We start from the raw sequence: 22,450 nt of genomic DNA, 5'->3' as shown, positions 1-22,450 counted from the left end.
TGGACAGGGTTCAATATAGTTAAAGTTTTAAAAAAATTGAGCTTTATAATATTGACTTTTTACTTAATCGGTTACTTTTTGGTTTCATCGAAAGTCTTATTATTCACAAGTGAAATGTATTTAGTCAGTGACCTACTGCTATTATTTACATCAATCCAAGTTTTTTAAGTGAACAATGAACGGTTCCTTTATACTGCAATTAATTAGTTCTGACATTTATACATATTATTATATAATTTATGACCACAACGAAACCAAATTAATGGCTTTCAAAGTCATGTGGAATCGGCGTATTATTTATATAAATTAAATTTGAGAAATCTTTCTCTGCAGGTTTGACACAATTGTATTTTCGATTCCTATAATGACTATTTATTGTGAAATTATTCTGATAATATGTTTATGTTTATGTCAACCTATGAAATCATTAAATGACGGATAACATAAAAAAGGTAAGGCCACTTAAATTTTTTTAATGCTCTGTCATTGTTAATTTATAAAAAATAGATTTAATATTGTATTAAACTTGCGTGTTCTGAACTTATTTTCTGACACACGAAACAGTATTGTTCAACACATATTATAATTATCATAAATCATAATTCATAATATATATTATGTACGTTTGCACATGTTTTGGTGTTACGCATACGTATTACAAAGTTATCCAAGCCCTAATAATATAACAATACGATTTTCGAAAGAATTAGCAGGCTCATGAAGCGGATTATATTCGACCGGAAATAAGTGACTATACGATGTTATAGGGGGAGAAGAGAATGGGTAAATGTTATCCATATAGCTTGCGCATCGTATATTCATATTATTGTTTATTATATTATAATACGGTGCAGGCGAGGACATTATAATAATAATTATGGTTATTGTGTTTTTTATTCGGCTTGTTTAACAGTGAACATATATTATATAGGCGTATTATTTTTCATTTAATTTTTTCTTCATAAGCTGTTATCCGACTTTGTACGTGGTATTTCAGATGTATACCATGTATCTACATTTTACGATTCGTATTTATTTATATTTAATCTCAAACGTTTTTGTTTCACATTGAATACTGTATTATGATACTACCATAAACGTATACCTACAGTTCGATAATTTATTGAGGTATGTTTCTATGGAAACCGCGTGATATGTTCAAAAACTGTTTCTTTTTAGGAATAATGATTTTATATTGAGGAGTATCTAAAATTGTCAGAATTAATGCATACTATTTTACAAGCTACGAATGCTTTAAAAATAAATAAATTGATTTACTATAAACTAATAAATATTATTAATTTAAAAACTGAATTATTACATGATATTTAAGTTTTTATTTGTCGCAAAAGTGTAATATTTTTATATTTATTTACCATGTATACATATATATTTCAAATTAGATAACGATGTTTAGTAAATTTTCAAAAATGGTAATAATATACGTTTTTAAATAGAATTACTTAAATTATTTAGCATGTAGGTTTAGCGTTAATAGTTTGTAAGAGCGTTTGTTTTCTGAAAATCGAAAACGCAATCCCCCGGATTCGCGAATAATCGTATTTTCGTGTTAAAAAAAATCTTTCAGCCATGGTCACCGTCGTGGTGTGCTACCGACCAACCCCCAACGGACCTAAGGGTTTAGTTGACTGAGTAGTCCTTTTCGCTGCGGAAAAAAATGTTTTCAACTTTAAGAATACATGGTGGAAACTTTTGTGTATAATATACATTAACACTGCACATGGTAAACAAACGTGAATTCAATTTGCGCGTAAAAATCAAGTACTTACAGCATTCATCAATGATTCAGAATAGCAAATGGCTTTAAATATCAGTGAAAAGGGGAGACTGATGTCCTACAGAAACAAAATACGAGATGTAAAAATACGTTGAATATTCTAAAGGAGTGATTCATTGTGAGGCTATTTCGTGTATTCATAGGAAAATTAGTTTTGGGGAACTATATAAAATGTCAGTTTAACATGTCTATGAAAAAAATTTGAAAAAAAAAATGTACCTATATTCCATATAGACATTTCTATGCTATAAATATTTGAGAAATATATCCAGAATTTACGATGTTTGGTTTGTGTCTTAAATTCAATAAACAATAATTTTTCTATTTGAAACCCCTCAATGTATCTACTGGCACCTATTTGGTACCTGAATAGTCTTTTAAACTTAATGATTGAAGCATTTTATCTGCTTAAAAATGTGAAAAACAATCTTATTTAAAAATGCATAATTTTAAACTAATAAATTCATCGCTTTGTCCAAAATCTAAAATAGTATACATATAAAATGTTGTGAAGTGTTTTTTTTTAAAAATATATCAGCTATATTACCTATATAATTTTTGAGAAATATCGGTATGCCTTATGACGTATTCATTTGAAACATACTTATCACAAATTCGATTCGTTATGTTCATTTTTGAAACTATTTACAATCTATAAATCTTAAAAATATCTGATATTGTAAATTATTTTTTATTTATCACTATAATATGACACTTTGCATCTATACTGTTTGACAAACGTAGCTGGTTTTATAATTTACGGCAATAACAATAATATATTTTACGTTATTTCATTACAACTATTGGAAATCAATAACCGTTGAGTTTAGTAGATTTACTGTGAAATATAGTTTGTGATTATAATGAATATTAATCTTCAAATTTTTCGGATCTAATACGCGTATGTTTTATTCGAGAAACTATTATTAGGTTAGGTTATTTGGAAATCGTTTGATATAACATAATTATATAACTATAGTAAACTTGATATTAATATAGTAAACGCAGAAAATTTAAATAAAATCAGTTTTTAAACCACTGTGATACGGCGACAAAGCGTTTCAAATTTCTGACTGAACTTTCGTCTTGTCGTCTTACCATAAAACGATTTATAATAAAGTTATTTATACACAGGTGTAATAACAATATTACTATATATTCTATCATCGATTAACTGGTTCTTCTTCTGACCACACAATCATAATGTAATAGATACTTTGTATCATATATTTATATAAATGATTGTTATTGGTCAACATTATTGTGGAACTACTCGTCATATTATAGTTTATAAGCGTATTAAGTTTTCAGCGTAAACTTTAAGCGTGTTAAATCAAACAATAATTACGATTTCTGGTGGTATAACTTATAATATATTTTGTGTACCTAAAACAAGTTATTTGCGTGCCCATTACGTTAAGTTTTCTCTCGTTACTGTATATGTGGGTGTTAAAATAGACTATAATACAAAATAAAAATAAATAACAATGATGATATTATATCATCATATATTGTAAACCGAAGAAAAAAAAACCCGATAGTATCGCTTTATAATTGTCAGTTTAAACCTATCAAACACAGTAACAATCAGCTACAAGTGACAACCTCGAATTCACGTGGACCACCGTATGGGCAATGCCACGCCGATTCGAGATTCGTCGAGGACGGAGTGATTTGGATTTCGATTCGATGACGGCCACAACACGTGACCGCGGTAGGTAGGTATTCCATAATATATTATTCTCTTTTGAACCGGAAATCGCGGGCAGGAAAAATAAATATCGCCCCCCCCCCCACCACTAGCACCACCAGTCGCCGAGCGGCTCGATGAAACACTAGTGCCGGGCCGAACTCCGTCTCCCCGCCACATACCCCTAACTATAACCGACCCCGCGCCACCCACACCCCAAACATCGGCCGGTCACTCGCCCGCGCGGTCGGAGGCCAACCGGCACAAGTGTACGGCGTAAACGCACTCGGACATAGGTCTCGCGCGCGCACACACGCACACGTGGACGAGCGGACTACGATATTCACGTACAATAATATTGGACTACATATCTATGCGCGCGTGTGTGTGCGTACTCGTGCGCGCGCCGTGCGTGTGTGCGGGTGTGTGCGCGCGCGGATCAATACACCAAACGTTTGCCAGTGTGTAAATATAATAATAAAGCGGTGTCTAGTAGTAGTAGTGGTAGTAAGTATAAGAAGTGGTAGTGTAGCACAAAAGTCCTATAGTGGTAGCAGTGGTATAGTACATATGGTACAAGGCGTCGGCGATTGTCCGGCGGGGGTGGGCGGCGGGCGGGCCGCGGACGACGACGGTGTGGCGGAGACGAAGGAATCTACGACGCGGATAACGGGGGAAAAAAATATAAACCGGTCGGCCGGAGGGGTGGGTGGAGCACAGCGTCGGCCGGCCGGTGGGCGAAAAAAAAAAACCGAAGCTTTATATACGGGCGGAGGATGAGCGGCGGAGTTCTCGCGCGCGCGAGATGATGTGTTATATACGCGGCGGCGGCGGGGAGGTGGATATGGGTTGAGAAGGGGTAGCAGCGGTAGGGGGTGGGAAAGCGCGAGATCGAGTCGATATCGGCTGCGCGACGTGTATGTGTGCGTGTACGGCGGCGGCAGGTTCCGTCGTCTGTAGCGCGTTGTTGCCGCCGCCGCGGGGACAATTGAACTTTTCCGATATAACAAGCGCCTCCACCGTCATGCCCTCCTCAGCCCGTGCCACCCCCAGCCGCCGCGAGGGGATGACCGGCAGAACAAATATGGCGCCCGTACTACACGCCACGTATATATAGCTGTTATGATAAGGTGGTACAGAGGCTACGGCGGCGGTGGAGGCGGTAAGAAATACCGAGCGCCGCGTACGTGTACGAACGACGACGACGACGACGACGGCGACGGCGACGACGACGATGACGACGACGACGGCCGTCGCGCACCGCCGGCGCGTCTCACCCGCGATCGTCCGAAAAGCCAAACCGCACACGCCGGCGGCGGCGGCGGTACGGTCGCCATGGTGACGTGTGGCAGCGGCGGCGGGATCGAAGCTTTTGCGCTTCGCACCCCCTCAAGTTCGCTACCCATTCACCCATTCACCCACCGCGGTATATATAATAACGGCCACTATATATATAATACGCGCGCGCACACACACACGACGCGCACCTCAGCTATAGTGTCCATCGCTCGTCACCCGCCCGCCCCTGTAACTACCACTAACCTAACCATCCCCCTCGTCGGTCACACTGTGCTCCGTCACGCCGGGCTGATATTACCGCGCCCGCGCGCGATCCCGAATACATATAATACACGCGCGAGTTTGATACCACCACCGGACCCCGGACTACCGTTTCGCGGACGGTTTCTTAAAACCTTTATCATATATTTTAATGTTTTACGACAATATGGCGGGTGTGCAGCCACCGGACGAGTCGTCGTAGAAAATCCGGAAATGCTTTAACCGAACCGCCTGCCTGCATGAGAAGTTGAAAATGATGAAAAACCTGCTAGTGCTAAAGCCCTTTAATTTTTTTAAATAGTCCTCAATTTATGAAGTTACGAAACGGGGGATGGTAATCACCTCCATTACCCAAACCAAAAACAAAAAAAAAAACAACTACAAACCGGTGCCCATATATAAACAGTCATACGGATTTATTACATATATACAGTGAAACCTCTCTATAACGGAATCGCATTGGACCAAACATTTTTCCGTTATAAGGACGATTCCGTTTAATTGAGGGTCCGTTATAGAGAAGTTTTACTGTATTACGTTATGTCTGCCTTACACGGTTGTTCGTGATGACTGATAGGCAAAATGAGCACTAGAAGGACACTCACAGCTTGGCATTCGACAACCGCGGTTATATGATTATTTAAGAAAAGAAGTTGTCCGTAAACGTATTTAGTTACCTAATCAGTTAATACAAACTTTTCGGATCACTATTTTTTTTAAAATCTTGTCGCGGGTTGTCGAGTGCCAAGACGAATATTATTTGTCAAATCAGCACAAATAGTATCTCGTCTCAGAAAATGTCAAAACCGTATATTATAATATAATAATATTATCTATAGGTATATAGGTACACGTGCAAACCGTCCAAACAAGGTCTTAGTTAGAATATTGTGCGCGATGAAAAATGGGCGTTTTCTTCGTCACTTAGGGTCAGAAAAGAGAGTCAAGTGTATTATGTAAGCACAAGAGTACATCCCCGACCGGGGGTTCAAGATCCGGAACTACCGCGGCGACACTGTCCGCTTTAAATCTGATATAAAATATATATATATCGCAGTGGTGGTCGGCGGTTGGCCAAATATCGTATATTTGTTGATATCGATTGTGCGCGTGGCCGTACGTAGGTGTGCTTGTAATGTAACGCACGTGTCTGTTTAATATACTTACCTTTACCATATTTTTGTATTATGATCGAATGTAATTTGTTTGGCCGATTAACAGTTAATTTTCATCAGAATATAAAATGCTCTATTTAATACATAATCATTTATAGTTTTTTTTTTTTTTACTTATCTTACAAAATAATATTAAAATTGTTAATATTGATCGTTTTTAAAACTATTATAATTATTCTAAAACTATGTCAAATAAACTTAAAATGATTTGCATTAACTAATGTGATTGATGAAAAATATGGTATACTTTTTTTGTCTTTGTTGGGACCAAGTGAGTCTTGAAGTTGTCGGCTTATTCTTGCAAGCTCTACTGTTATATTATACTATTACCCATATCATGTTAAATATTTATAAAATAATAAATTCAAAAATCAATAATTCGAATAATTTTTAATGACAATTACGAGATTAAATTATGTATATCTTACGGTAATATATTAAATACAAATTTTTCAAACACAATATGAGATGACAACATGCATAGCCCACTCTATGTGAATACCTTGACATGTAGAGTCCATATAATTTGGATAACTAATCAAAATAATTTTGTTGTATTGACCAGTACTGACTTTGGTAACATTACCACCATTACTATCCGATATTATATTAATAATAATGAACCGCATCTGTTTAACCAGTCTATAACACCTGCACACACAACACGTGACCACAGAGACATTGTGTAGTGCTGAAAAATCAAGCGTGCCTATATAAACAATACGTAAGCTCTATAAGCCAATAATATAGCGTCACAGATGCATTTTGTACGAATTATGTTATGGGTTTCGGTGGCGCACTCAGGGAGGTTTATATTTTTATACAAGAATATGCATTTTTAATTTATTATAAGCATATTGTTTTGTTACGAATATATTACAATTAGTGTTTGAAAATTTCGTGAAATTTGAAATTGTGAAATATTTCAATATTTTAATATTTTTCAAAAATAAATTTAATTTTTAACTTTAAATCATAGATGGTATTCGACGATAAGTCATTTCTTGGGGAAAAAAACCGAGTTTCGCTGTAAATAGTCGAAAACAAATAATAAACACATAGCATTTTAATCAAAATTAAAAAATACGTTGAAAATTCAAAGCAAAACGTCATCATGCTTGTTTTATAACATATATACAATTAAATTAAAACAAATAAATGTGTTTATTGCTATAGGCTATAGTTGAATTATTGTAATTTTACATGGTTACTGGTTAGAGGTAATCCCATTATCATGGATGCTCTTTAAGATATGTTTGCGGGACCTATTGATTTATTTTTAATCGTTATTTGAAGTTTAAGTGAATAACTGTGTTCATTAAATATTACTATGTTTCAGTTATTTAAAACAACGAGTCATAATTCCATACAATAAAATAACGTATAATATATGACTCGTAGTCGTGATCAAACGAAAATCAGAGTTATATATTTTTTTGTCTGAAACGATTCACTGTCGTTTTTTTCTATTCCTCTCGTCGTTCTCGTAGTTGATGTCAAATGAAAAACGGAAGACATAATATTTACTATTTAGTCCCATTATGCACTTCAGTTGTGGTGGTTTTGAATTTCTATTTATTGTTATTTTAGCCGTTACGGTTTTTTTCCTTTAAAATTTAAGATGCAATACTAGAATAAATCAAAACGAGGCATATTATTGACTGAAAACAAACAATCAGACAAAACAAAAAAACCCACTAAAAACTTAAGATTTTGCGGACCGAGAGTGATATTAACATTGTGTTATACTTATGCTATATTATTATAAAGGTATATAATATCAAATAAATATAAGATTGAATAAATAAAATTTAAATAACGTTGTTGATACGGAGTACGATGATTTAGTAATAACTAAAAATCCATAATTAAAATCACTTACACCAAACGAATTACATAAATCATTTCTTAAAAATACAATATAACATCGGTACATAGTATAATATTGGCCTGGGTACCTACTTGAAACAGGTTTACATTTTTAGAATAAAATTTAATATTTATGAAACCTTGACATTTTAGTTTAGTGTTTTACTTAACCCTATTGTCGAATATTATTGACGGTGAAATAGTACCATTGTTTACTTATATATGAATGATACTTTATCATATTTAGGGTACTATAGACAGGTAGATATAATTGTGGATCTGAGTTCTACCACGTCAAGTATAGTTACTGACAATGTTCTATTTATAATGAATAAAAAATTTTTTTTTTTAATACAACACCTCTTGTAGTTATCTGGTCATGGCATATATTTTATGAGCCTGATCATACCATATTATAATAATGTCCTGGCTGGCCAGCTTTATTTGAGATTGATCAACTTCATAATAAATGTAAATAATTTGTGAGTTTATAGAATAATGATCAGCGGTTCTCAAATTGTGGTACGCGTACCACTGGTAGAGACTAGAAGACTACATGATGGCACGTGGAAAACGTAAGTTTAAAAACACTAATAAAATTGTATTAATAAATAAATAGTAATTTTATCATTATATTTTATTGCCTTTTTATTATAAATAAATGTATTTAACTCATTTTTAATCATTAGTGGTACGTGACTGATTGATAATATAATCAAGTTGTATGTGAAAAAAAAATTTGAGAATCGCTGATATAGATAATATTATATGAAAAACTGTTTTTGATTCTTTTATGTGACAAAAATAAATAAATAATTCATATAAAATAATAGATACCTATATCTAAACACAAAAACATAATACATACAAAAACGTTTCATTCATAACTATTGGGTAAAAAAAATGATTATGTATTTCCTGTAGTATTATATAATATTAATATTTGGACTCAACTAGATGTATAAATAAAATGTTGTTTAAAAAATTCCAATTCTTACAATTTTTTTTTAAAATTGGTCAATTATAAGATCGCCTAATTTCAATTTAACTGTGGGCCGCCAACTAAATCGTATTCGAATTTTGATACCCATACCCTAAACTTTGTTACCATAAGACTAATACTACGACTACGGTACAATGTTAATAAAATATACATACCTACGATCGTTGTTTTGTCGTCGAGGAGTAAATAAATTTATTGCGCTGACGCTCGAGTTTCCGGAAACGTTAATCGAGGGACACTGCCGTATTTTAGAGAATTAGCATAATATTATAATATTGCGTAGTCACATATATACAGGCTATATAGTATATACCAAATTCAGGGTGATGCCCAGACCCAGGTTTGTATGCACTGCATAATGTATAACAGTTAATAACAATGACGATATTTTGGTCTGGAAGAGAGTGACGATAGGAGACGGTTATTGGTTCGCATAATAATTTTTAAATGTTATTATTCATTACGACACTGTACTAGTATAGTATACGTACAGTCAGTGGTCAATGTTTAGGTGTCGATGATGTCAAATACAATTTATTGTATCGTGATGTTTTTAAAATTGTTTATTACTAGACGATGTTTTAGTATAGTTATAAGCTGACTCGCTTAAAAATAAACGTATAAAAACAAAACAAAACTGTCAACCAAAGTGCGACTGTTGCCAAACAGTTTATACTATTTTTAAGTGGCGACCCGACCCTTATAGTTATACACAGATCAGTCTTCTATAAAACGTAATAATATTGTTTTATGTTCTACACTAATGTACTATTTATTATAGACTTATTATTTTATTATTTATTATTTAACACTGATACATAATATAAATTTTATTATTTTGCACTTAACAATTAACATGTGCTTCTGTCTTACAATGACTCTGACTATATGTATGAACAACTGATATTATTATATAATACAAGATAACAACTATTGATAACACAGTTACCATACAACATCCTTCCCTTTAAGATACAAAATACGAATGATACAATAGATACATTAGCAGTTGTTTTGAACAATTAATACACTAATAAATTATGATTTACATTTTAAATTTTTTTTTTTTTAACAATATTTCAAATAATAATAATTACATTAATAAATAATGATATAAATGACAATAAAAATAATTACATTCAAAAACAACAATTACTAATACTGATTAATTACTGAGATCATAAATATCTAGCTTAGCTGGTTTTTTAACTACTCTTCCAACTTTTGTTTTTGTTATTTCACCATTCAATCCCTCACTCACTACTTTTTCATTACTCTGACTATCTTTAATTTTTTTCTCATTCACCACTTCTTCATTACTTTGACTATCTTTAATTTTTTCCTCACTCACCGCTTTTTCATTACTACTTACTCCTAATATTATATCATCATTGTCTTCATAATTTTCAATATAGTGTTGTCCTTTTGTGTGACGTAAATGATATGATGTGCGCCTGACTATTTGCCCATTTTGTAGCTTGACCACATATGACCTTGGATAATTATCTAATTTACTTAAAACTTTACAAGGTAACCATACTCTTCCTTCATTTACAACCACATCATCATTTGCATTAAACTCATCTTTGGATTTAGTTCTTTTATCATAATAGTCTTTATATTTGGCTTGATAGTTTAACATTCTGTTTTCATCATTAACTTGAATTTTAGGTTTTAAAGTATTCTCATTTACTGGAAACTTAGTTCTTAATAGTCTACTCATGACTAATTCACAAGGTGAAGCTCCGATCTGTGGTAAAGTTGTACACCTATACTCAAGCAAAATGTCTAATATTTCTTTTTTTTCAAAATCAGCTTTCCTAAGCATTTGTTTGGCAGTTTGTACTGCTCTTTCTGCCGTCCCATTAGACTGAGGGTATCTAGGACTAGACGTTAGTAATTTTATATTATACATTACACAAAATTGCTTAAATACATCAGAGCAATAAGGTTGATTATCAGAGTATATTATTTGCGGATACCCATGTGTACTGAAGATCTTTTTTAACTGTTGTATAACTTCTTGAGCTGTTTTAAAATTTATTTTGATTATTTCTAGCCATTTTGAATAATGATCAAATACAATAACATAATCTTTACCACCATAAGTCAATATGTCAGAACTTATAATTTCAAAAGGCAGTTTAGCCACTTGGTGTTGCTGTAATGGCTCTTTTGTATTAGAATTTTTAAATCTATCACAAACTTTGCAACTCAATACATATTGTTTTATTTCATTATCCAACCCAGGCCAGTATACTAACTGCTTAGCTCTAAGTACAGTTTTATTCACACCATTATGTCCTTCGTGTAACTGCTGTAATGCCAACCGTCTCAGGCTGTAAGGCATAATAATTTTATTTTTAACATAAAGAACTCCTTTTTCAACAACAATATCATTACGAAGACTCCAATAATGTTGAATCTCACCACTAATCTTATTTTTATCCTTTGGCCAACCTTCATTATAGTATTCTAAAATTTTCACTAGTACTTGGTCATGCCTAGTAGCCTCAGCTATTTTTGAAACATTTATAGTATTATTAATTGAATGTACTACCCCTTCAATATTAATTTCCTTGTCAAATTCATTATTAATATAATTTCTCGACAACAGGTCTGCAATATGCATTTCTTTGCCTGGTAAATAATTAATTTCTAAATCATAGATCAATAGCTTGAGTTTCATTTTTTGTAATCTATTTGATATAACTTTATGAAAATTTTTTTTATAAATCGATGTTAGTGGTGAATGATCCGTCCAAATTTTTGTATGATATCCATAAATATAATTATGAAATTTGCGACACGAAAACAAAATGCTTAACATCTCTTTGTCAATTTGTGGGTACTGTTTCTCTGAATCTGTTAAACTCCTAGAGGAAAATGCTACTGGCTTTCCTTCTTGCATTAAGCAGCAACCTAGTCCACTACTAGAGCTATCACATTGAATACTTATTTCCTTTTTTGGATCAAAATTAACAAGGACAGGTGAGTTAGTAATTATATGTTTCAATTGTCTTATAACTTCACTATGAATGTTAGTCCATGTCCAGTGCACATTTTTCTTTAACAACTCTCTTATGGGAGCAATCAATTGTGACATATTTGGTATAAATTGCCTAAGGAAATTGAACATCCCTATAATTCGTTGTAGTTCTACTTTATTTTTAGGTTCTTTTAAACTGTTAATCGCCTCAACTCGTTCCGGGTCAACTTTCATTCCCTCCATACTAAAAATCATACCTAAATAATTGATTTCTTTCTTTTTATAGATAAACTTGTCTGCATTAAATTTTATTCCAACAGACTTTGCCCTTTCCAATACAGACTTTACCGCCATATCATGTGTTCTTTCATCCTCAGCAGCAATTAATATGTCATCAAAATAAATTTTTATATTTTCAATATCTCCAAAACACTTCTGATTCTGTTTTTGGAACTCTTCAGGAGCACATGACAGCCCAAATGGAAGCCTAGTAAATTTATAATATCCAAAAGGCGTACTAAAGCAACATATATTGCTGGACTCTTTAGACAGCTTAATTTGCCAAAACCCATTTTTAAGATCTAACAATGAGTACCACATTTTATTACTTAAGCTCATTCTAATCTCATCCATTGTTGGTATTAAATGATGTTCTCGAATTATGACTTTATTTAATTCTGACGGATCTAAACAGATTCGCAACTTTTTATTGGGCTTTTCAACAATAACAATATTACTTGACCATTTACCTGGTCTATCTACAGGTACTATTACACCATCTTTAGTCATGATATCTAGTGTTTTTTTAAGTTCACCCTTTATGGATTCTGGTACCCTCCTTGGTGGATTAATCCAACCTTCACTATTCTCTCTAATTTTAATATCATACTCCTCTGGAAAATTTCCTAAACCTTCAAACACATCTTTATAATCTCTAACCAACTGTTTCTCCACATCATTACTATTAATACTATTTACTTCTATTTTACCAACCAAACCAAACTTAACACATGTGTCTAGTCCTAAAATAGGTATACATTTATTTTGTATTTTATCATCAACAATAACAAACCTGAGCTTAATATTTTGATTGGAAATCAAACAATTCATTTTTACAGCCCCAACAAATTTAATAACATATCCCCCATATGCTTGAATCTTATAATTAATTTTTTCAACGATTTCATTCCTTTTGATATTATTAAACAGACTTAAAGGTAATATATCAATGTCCGAACCAGTGTCTAACTTAAAATGTACATCATAATTATTAATTAATATATTCTTAAACCATCCATTCATATTATTAGGGTTAGGACACTGTTCACTTACATTTGATACTATTACTGAACAAATATCAAATAAGTTATGCTCAGGCTCACTATTTACATTATTATTTTCATAATATTCACCAATATTCAATACCTTATGTTGATTATTAACTCTACATCCTACTTTAAAATGATTGGGTCTTCCACAATTGGCACAATTCTTTCCATATGCCGGACAGCTTCTTGGTCCATGTTTATACCCACATTTCTTACAGTTATACTGGTCAGTTTCTGGTGTTGACGGCTTCTCTACTTGTGCTGAGTTTGACTGCTTCCTCCAATGTTTTAGATTATTCGATTTATCACCATAAATTTTTTGAACATTTTTCTCTTCAACTAATCCTCCGTTATCAGTTAATAAATGCTGCTGATATCGAGCCAATTCTGCGGATTTGCAATGATCTATAGTTTTCTCAAGACTAAGATCTGGTGCTCTTAGGAGTCTTTCTTGTAGACCCAAGTCTTTGACACCCAGTACTAGCCTGATTCGTACCATATTCTCTTCCAAATTACCAAACTCACAGCGTTTGGCTAGATTGCGTATGTCTCTTAAAAATTTGTCAAACGCTTCCCCTTCTTCCTGATAACGACGGAAAAATTTAAATTGTTCAATTATTACGTTACCCTTAGGTTCATAATACTGTTGTATTTCATGAAATATTTTTTTAACACAGCCAGGATTATTATCACTAGTAATATTGATAGATTCTAAAAACTCATATGCTTCATCACCAATTACACTTAAAAGTATTGCAACTTTGAGTTTATCTGACTTTTCATCTAAGTCATTGGCCAATAAATAAAGTTGAAATTTTGACTTAAATAACCTTAAATTACGTATTACCATACTTGGTTCACTAATGTCTAGTGGCGACGGAGCAGGAACTACTTGACCATTCGACTGCGCCATGTTTTATGTTCTACACTAATGTACTATTTATTATAGACTTATTATTTTATTATTTATTATTTAACACTGATACATAATATAAATTTTATTATTTTGCACTTAACAATTAACATGTGCTTCTGTCTTACAATGACTCTGACTATATGTATGAACAACTGATATTATTATATAATACAAGATAACAACTATTGATAACACAGTTACCATACAACAAATATAATGAACGACGTTTATTTTATTTTTATACTATATGTACATATTAAAGAATATTTTTTTGTTATGTTTTTAGTTGACACGAGAAAATGAGAAGAACGCTGAGTGACACCAACGAAGGACCTCATTAAACTCGGTTCATCTAAATATAAAATGATTAAAAGGATTAAGTAACTGTGTAGTATAGGTAGGTGCAATAATAGTTAAAGATTCGAAAAATACATATATCATAATTTTAAAACGCTTCATACTAAATTGATATATAAAATAAAAAAATACATGCATATTGCATATATATTGCATCAAAAGAATAATGTGTATACTTGCAAAAAACTAATGTAGCATGATTTATAAATGAATAAAAAAAACATACGTTTTACGACTTACACATTAGAAAATTTCCCCTCGTTTGATATTGTAGTTAAAAACCAATTTTTCATTTTAAAGGTCTTGCCGGTCTTGGTTATTGTGCCCGAGGGGTGGTTCTGGTTCACCGTTACATCGAGTTGCTATATATATCACATTATTATTGTATTTTTTAGATATTGTTACTACTAAGGGTAAACATAAAGAGGACTGTATTATGCACAAACAAAAGTGATATTCAACATAATCGGCTAGCTGTCGGCTGTAGAGTTTTGGTGAAACGGATTTAAATGTTGTAAAATGGAATTTGATTCATTAATGAGTTTTAATGGAAAAACGATATTCAAAACAGAATGTACAAACGGTATTTTTTTATTTTTTTATCGAATAGTTTTTAGAATATTAAAACTCATTAAAGTTTACACTTATAATATAGTACCTGATCTTGTTAATGAATCAAAAATCATTTTCAAAATTAAAACCCAAAGTTTTACGCAGTCTAATCAGACATGCTCAGATCATATTTTATATTGTTTTAAGTGGGTTGAAAAAAGTAATATTAAAAATTTAAAACTAGATTTATTGACAGGTGTCTGCACCTAATCAGTACACATTTTTTGATAATATCTCAGAATTTTACAAATGTTCTAAATATACATTTACAAGTTACGTCGTGCAGATAAGACACCAAAATCGTTATATCAATTCGTCTGTATTTTTTATCATTGAACTTGGCCAATAACCATACAACAATATTCCTTTTATGGGCCCAATGGTCAACACGGTTATCGCGTTAAAAATATATTATGCATAATCAGTGCTCGAACTGGGGGGGGGGAGACGCATGGGAACTCAGCTCCTATACTACCTTTTGATTTTAAATAGCGTTCCTATACTACATTTTCCTAAAAGAACGCATGATGGGTACGCGGTATTAAATGCCAATGAATATTTTTATTTTGTTTTTATTCAATCTTATAAAATATATTAAATAGGTACTGTAAAAAATAAAATAAACTCGTAAGTGTTGGAGAATTTTATTTTATTCAATACATTATTATCATTTTTGAATAATAACATTTATAGAAAAAAATATGTAAACTAATAAAAATATAGTGATATTTTGGAAGTAATTAAGGGGGTGTGGGGGCCAAGCCCCCCACGGGTTAGTGGCCAATAAATTTTCAGTTGGAACGCTGTTTTTTGAATTTCTATTTGAGTTCCCCTTCTTTCAATTTCCCAATTCGAGCACTGTAGCATAATATAATATGTTAACATAACAATATAATATTATAACAAACATTATATTTACTAAAATATATTGTTTACGACAGTTTTAATCATCTATATAATATATGACAAGTGACTAGAAAATGTTGTTAACAATACATTTTAGTAGGTAGTATGATTTATCGTTTGTTATTGTAAAAAGTGCGTTCGGGCTTATAATAGCGATGGTGCGCTGGGCTGCGACACGCTCAACAAATGAAGAAGAGATAAGACCCAAATCGCACTCGACACAAAAGAAGCGTAATACAAACGCCGTTAAATGTACTGAATACCGTGAAAGCGAGGCAATTTCCACACAAACGAACAGTTGTAAAACAAACACCGAAAAAAAAAAGTCGTGAATGCCGAGATAAATTTCAAGATACACATCGACGCACCTGTTATGTGTAGCCACAAAAATAAATATTGAAATCTACAGAAACAGTAATGAGTGTTTCTGTGTCGGTGGACACTGTCTATTATCCTAATGAATTTTAGACTTTAAAAACAAAAGACTTATGACAATATTGTAACGTATAATATAACATTTATTATTATTTATTACACACCCGCAGATATGAACTTCCGAAATCGCGAGATGTATTTTTTTTTTAACATACCTACTTATTAGGTTGTCACTTGATTTTTCAGGTGACAAGTAGATAATTTGGTAAATTATTATTTTCATTATCCAAGCAGACATGTATACTGCAGAGGGGACTCCCCCTCCCGAATTTCTATAAAATTTTGATATTTAGCATAATAATAGTCACATTAAAAATAATGATTATAAGGAGGAAGAAAAAATTGTTTTACTATGTTACTGTACGATTTGTTATTGCTCTGTTTTATAACCCCCCCACCCCCCGAAATTGAATTCTGTGTACGTCAATGTATCCTGCAATGTATATGTTTTTTCGTCGTATTATTGTAATTTGCTTTTATTTCGTTCATCAACGAAATATCTATATTCGACTATTTTTAAGCTGCACCGTGGAGGCAGTCTATATATAAAAGACATAAAGTCATTGAGTGGATGGAGCGTCCGTCGCTTCCAAGTGATAACACTTTTTATAAATTTCTCTTTTTAAATATTTTTTTATTATAATATATATCACACCATAGGTATTTAAATGTGGCACATATTTTGTTTCGTTAAATTATTTTATTACGTATGTTTTTATCATGTACCAGACAAAATTAAAAGAGGATGCAGCACAAACGGTCTGACAAATGAAATGTTTGTCACATGCAGACAGATATACGACTGATATACGAGTAATATAACATAGATAGGTCGAGTAATTTACGACATTCATCAATCGTGAACGCCAAATTATATAAATTTAAATATTTAATAAAAATGCATTGTTGTTTAATCGTTTTACGGAACCGAGTGCATCTCATATTATTAATAATAATTAATGTGCAGGTTTAGGCGTATTCGTTGATTTAACGTGAAATGATTTTTCGTATAATTATTATCGGACAAAGTCGTTCTCGGTCCGTGTAAATCAAGCGACTTGTACACGATTCGTACGCTTATTGTTTTTTTATTGCATACGGTTTGTACATATTTTTCTTCGATAAAACAAACCGACAAGCCATTGTAATAATAAAAAAAAAACTAGCTTTGTTGTACTTATTTGTTGGCAAATCGGTTGGTCTGTGGCGTTGGTGTGGGTGAGGGATAGGGTATTCGAGTATAGTCGTCACGCAGGCGGTAGGCACGCAATATTAATAGACCGATTAACAATTCAATTGCGGGTAAAATCCGTCACACATGTTCGTTTGGTTTTCGTACGTAATACGTAATTGTCTTAATTTATATACCCGAACACGTGGCATTGTTACAGTTAAAATATTCATGTAGTGTAAAACCGACGGATTCAACATGTCGCGCCCTTTATGGCGTAGGATATACATATACCTGTGCTGCTGCATTCAACGCTAGCGAAAACACTACTACTCGTACAGATTACAATTAAAACAATTAAAATATTATGGCTACCTACGAAACGGTGTCTCGTTCTAAGCATAGATTGCGCTTATGGGTAGTCAGCTCTAACAATCATGCAGGCAGTACATAATTATTGGCAGTTCTAATTAACAGAAATTTGGTCATTATATATATATGATGGACGATGGTGGGCGAGTTCTCCGGGATGTTTGAATGATATAATAATTTCATACGACCGTTTGTTTGAATTCAAAACTATTGTATACTTTTCGATTTTGTCGTATCAACTGAAGCTATTCCAACCTTATCAAATTATAAGGTATAAGTTACATGGGCGCAACTAGGGGGGGGGCTTGGGAGTTTAGCACTCCCAAAATCAAAATTAGCACTCCCAAATTCTGTATCGATTTTTTACATTATCGGTGACAGTAACACTTCTGATTTTAAAACAAGGGGGGGGGGGTTCTCATATTGTGCTTTAGATTTTATCACTCCCATAAATTTTACCCTAGTAGCGCCCATGATTAGTTATCATTATAGGGCCCGGATTTCAATGCAAAGTGCATATTTTTGTTGATTGATCATAGACAATGCTTTTCAGGTATATATAATTCGTTTCATGTAACGTTGTAGTAATGCAACGCAAATTGTAGCCAATAGAGGCAAACACTTTTTTTCAATTAAAACGTAATACATAACTGCACAATACCTATATTTATTTATTAAATCATGGACGAAGTTTACGCTGCTATGATAAAACGGGCTACTTAAATGCAGCCAGTAATCGGGCATCTCCGGTCAAGTTGACTTATTATTTGGATCAATAATAGTATAATTATTTATTTTTTAATTATATTGTTTTAATATTTATCATATGACACTATCGAATTGAACAATGAGTTAAATATTAAATTTTGTAATTTACAAAAATGTACATATATGCTTTACATTTTCGCCAAGTCATCTGAACTTTTGGTATTTCCTACTGCTAAACGTAATTTCTACGCTTTTTCATGCCCGTTAGAACCATAGAAATGATAAAAAATTTCATGCTAGGTCACGTGCGTAAGAACTTACTTTTTCAGAATAAGACGTGATATGGGGTCTTACCGTAACCTGATGCGGCGATCGCTATATGATAAGTGCGTGATTGTGAACAATAAATTATACAATATAATATATATATGTACTAAAATTCCAATTAGAACTTTAACAACATTTTCATTTTGAGCAATTTGTTTGCACCCTTCGAGAAGTGTATCGTGAGATAAAACTCGTCGTTTTAAACTGTTATAATATAATATATATGTAAAGGTTCCTCGTCCCTACAGTTAGGAATTGTTTTAACAAATTAGTTTAGTTTTTAATGACCGTTATAAGTTTTAATCCCCATTTTACCTTTTGCTTATAATCACATTATTACATCGATCTTTTTTAATATCCCAATTTTAATACTTACATTTTATATTATATTCTTAAGAATTTATGAGTTTGTGTTATTAAAATGAACTTTTAAGCAATTACTGTCATCATATATTCTAAAAACAATTCAGGGTTATCTTTAATTTCAACAGAAATACTGAGAATCAACTAATTTGGAAATTCATTATAATTTATATTAATAATACAAGAATAAGATTCGCTGTTAATGCAATTTGAATTTCAAGTTAAAAAAAAAAAAAAATTATCTATAACAACTTGCCACCCTGCTAAAATACGTTCAAAAAAAAAAAATACAATAAATATTTAATATGACAATATTCTTGCAACGATTTACTTTACATTTGGACAAATATCTACGTTCGATTTATTTTTATCTTGTGGTTTATTTGTATATTATCCACGCTAACTTTATTGAACACTTTTACTTCTCTTAATATAGAGTATAAAACTATAAAATAATGAATGCAGCATGGTTTGGCGTGATGGTCGTATTAGGTGAGTCACGAAACGTGTTGTGAATGCAAGCATCAGTCAGTGTCACTAGTTTCCGGATGGGTGACCACCTGGATTTTTAGAGATAAAACCTCGTCACATATATGTTACGCCGAATTTATGAGATTGCCGATTACATTAAATTGGCAGCAAAATAGCCGATTTCATGAAATCTGCAACGCTGTTGCCGACAACGTGAAATCGGCAAGACCATTCTTAAAATAATGACAACACATAATTTAGAAAAAAACAGATCCTTGGCTTTGTGGATAACGTGGCCGACCGTTTATTAATATTAGATCGGGCCATAATGACGCTAATTCTGTTATAATACCAGCAGTAAATTCGCGACCATTATCGGACTGCAGAACATGAGGTGCACCAAACGTCAAAAATATGTGTAGCAGTTCTTTCGCTACTTCCGAAGCTTTTTTGCACTTCAGGGGCCGGAAAAATGGAAAACTTTCTTAAGTGTTCTTTGTAATGAAGAATAAATTTAAAATCTCCGTCAGGTAAACTTTGAAAGTCAACAAGGTCCACTTGCCCTCGTTCATTTAAAGACGAAGATAAATTAATAGGTCGCACAACAACGCCTCGCATACTTTTTTTTTTTTGATTTTTCCTCCGCACACCTTTCACAATTAGCAATGTAAGCTTTTACAGCAGCCATTGTAATATTAGAGTAGTGCTCCATTATCTTCTTGTGTGTTTTTGTCTCACCTTTATGTCCACTGGCCACATGCATGCCACGGATAATACTAGGAAAACTTTCGACTACTGCCATAATACGTTGATCGCGCTTTCGCCGCACCCGTCTAACGCCAGCTACCTCGATTAAATCAAACTTCTCACGGACATGATAATATCGCCGATCTTTATTTATAGAAGCGTCATCAGTTAAAATTTTTACAGCTTCGGCATCTCGTTCTGCTGTCCATTTAGAGTCCATATAGTTAGTAAATTGTTTTGGTAATTAATAACTAAATTACTAATATCGCAATGTAAGCGCACTTGTCGATCCGTTTGCACTTCACTCACCGTTAGCTATTTCTCCAGGTAAAACGAATGACTGAACACTATTATATTATTATATTATTTTATCAAAGCAATACAAACTAAGATAAAATGTTTGTACTTACCTATATGATAGCATCGTATTATCGTCATAGGGAATAAAGATAATGGCTTGGTAATGCCAATAATGAACACGCGATATAGGTATCACTATTTCATATTTGGAATCATATTTTATTATCGTGATAATAAAAATTAATAAAACCCTAATTTAGCAATAAATTAGTAAAATAAGCCTCATTCACAGTAGCATGATCATTTTTTTAAGTACCTAAACAATACCTGAACGGGCCGGGAGCGTAAGATAATAATACGCGCGCCCGGTTACCCAACTACTTCGTAGCGCACGCACACACCGACCGACCTGTGTAAATGTGTATACGTGTATATAGCGACTCAAGGGAAGTGGACGGGGTCGCCGAGCAAGACCAGAGAGTGCTAGTGTGTGGTGGTGTGTGTAGATGTGTATATTTGTGTGTGTGTGTTCTTAACTGATAAAGGAGATAGGTAACTCTAAGTAAAAATGGTAACTCAATTTAAATGCTGATAAATATATAATAAACAGTAATAATGATACTACGGCCCTTTTGGCCCAACAGGTAAAAATATAATATTATGCTGCTATGTGAGCTTGTATAATTGACAAATATAAATATATAATACGTAGCCCTCCTGGCCCAACAAGATATAATATACGCTGCTATGTGAGCTTGTATAGACAATAAATATAAATATATAAATTACGGTCCCTCTGGCCGGTAAAAATAATAATATTATAATAGTGTAAATAAATAACAATAATAGTAAAAACTCACAATTTGTGGAGCGCAGTCTGGCCAGCTGGTCCTAGCTATACGGAAAAGTTCACACTCATACACACAAAGTAGAAAAATATAACAATAATAATAATAATTCACGACATACACACTATGCCGGAACAATAGTAAAAATAATAATCTGTGGCGATTAGCGCCCGTACAATATAATAATATTAAATAAACTAAAGTGGCGATTCGCGCTCACACGAATTACGAATTATAATAATACTAAATAAATTAATGTGGCGATTCGCGCTCACAAGACATAAAATAATACTTGGTACGTCGTGCCGATAAAAAAACTATATAAAATAAAAAGACGGCGATTTGCGCACGTAATTCTTTGCGAGTATTTCTCGTGATACTCCGAAAACTAGACTGGTTTGGTTGGGCGGCCGTGCTAAGTATATTCGCTTAACAGCGGCGGGCGATCGCACGTAATCTACATATTATATAATAATTCACAGTTGATACGGACAATTAAAACAGA

The 22,450-nt window shown here is 32.9% G+C and overlaps 1 long non-coding RNA gene across 1 annotated transcript in view; it reads left to right on the top strand.

The window, feature by feature from the left end:
- The window catches only part of LOC149061940 (uncharacterized), a 189,567-nt gene that overhangs the window by 153,514 nt on the left and 13,603 nt on the right, over positions 1-22,450 (top strand). Inside the window, exon 3 of the long non-coding RNA XR_016189421.1 lies at positions 14,615-14,725. This is a non-coding gene — a long non-coding RNA (uncharacterized LOC149061940). The remainder of the gene's footprint in view (positions 1-14,614; positions 14,726-22,450) is intronic.

This window comes from Diuraphis noxia, unplaced genomic scaffold, assembly GCF_037042655.1.
Source record: "Diuraphis noxia isolate RWA-SAM2 unplaced genomic scaffold, SU_Dnox_SAM2 contig0001, whole genome shotgun sequence".
Taxonomy (NCBI): Eukaryota; Metazoa; Arthropoda; class Insecta; order Hemiptera; family Aphididae; genus Diuraphis; species Diuraphis noxia.
Note: the sequence above shows the minus strand (reverse complement) of the source record. Positions and strands in the feature narration are given on the sequence as shown.